The sequence below is a fragment of the Pteropus alecto genome, unplaced genomic scaffold (assembly GCF_000325575.1).
Source record: "Pteropus alecto unplaced genomic scaffold, ASM32557v1 scaffold3529, whole genome shotgun sequence".
Taxonomy (NCBI): Eukaryota; Metazoa; Chordata; class Mammalia; order Chiroptera; family Pteropodidae; genus Pteropus; species Pteropus alecto.
The window spans coordinates 24,819-26,246 of NW_006442847.1; positions in this window are offsets into that span (position 1 = coordinate 24,819).

Sequence of the window (1,428 nt, forward strand, 5' to 3'; positions counted from 1 at the left end):
AACTGACCAAGCTCTCTCTCTTTTCTACACTATTGTGACTTCCTTGTTAAATCCCATGATGTACAGTCTAAGAAACAAGGATGTCATATAGCACTGAGAAAATTGCTATCTGAATGATTTATATGACTTAAAAACTGAATTTATTTACAGGAAATGACATATATTTCTGATAAAAGTTCAACAGCTACTTATCTTAAACTCAATTTATCTGTCCGTGCATTGGCAATTTTTCCAAATTTAAAATTAATTAGAACATTGAGAGACTTCTCTGTCTCCAGATACACAGTTCCTTCTGTGTCCACAAATAGCAAATGACTCTTCTGGGAATTCTATATTTTTACTGTGAATTGTCCCTTCTCAGTAAGAACTATTGACAAAGATAGATGTAATAGGTAATTGCAATATAGTGTCTCTTACATCACATTTTGCAAACCATATCATTCATTTCATTAGAGTTGTCACAGCCATTTTTAAAACCAGCTTGCTGAAGGATATTAATGATAATTGTGTATACATTCAGGCCTAGCGATGACCCCAGAGACAGTTTCTTAAAAAAATGCACCTGTCATTGGAAATTTGGTTTTATAAATGATGATATTACAATGATACTAGTAAATGTTAGGCATGATTTTTGTGTATATCAAACTAAATATTTCTGTGTAATAGAATCCATTGATTTAATATAACTATTATTATTAAAATATTTCCTCACAATAAGCAGAGTTTGGAATAGTGGTAGTGATATTCACAAGTTACTGTTTTTAAATATATTTTCCTAGAGGTGATGATTGGAATAGGAAACTTAAGAAAAGGAAATACGTTTTTATAAAAGTAAATATCTGCTATATAGGCACAGATGTCACATGCATAACTTCTACACCACTTATACACAAACATTAGAAATGATCAATATAGATATGATCATCAATGCTAATGATGGAAATCTCAAAGTAAATCATTCTATTATTTTTCCTTTTACTGAAATTTTGCAGTTTAATAAACCTGTATCATTCGTATAATCGTACAAAGAAAACAGTAAATTTGTATTCATTGTGGATAAAGAAAATCATAACAATTAGTTATGTGCGTGTGATTTCTCTACTTATACTTTTTCAAAATTTTATGTTTACCGAATAAACACTTCGTATAGATAGGCAACAGATCTCTGCGGCACCATGACCTGTCGTCAGTACTCAAAGTTAAAAAGGATGTGGTGGACACACAGTGTAAACACATATATATCTTACTGTTAAAGTATACAGCTGAAACTTATTGGATTTTCGTAACCAATGACACAATACTAAATAAACAACCAACCAAACAAATAAATAAAGAATGTGTTGACACTTGCTTCTGCTGTTAAAGATTTTTCCCATTAAAAATGTCAATTTTGGTCGCATGTATATGGACCTGCCTCACTCCACGAGG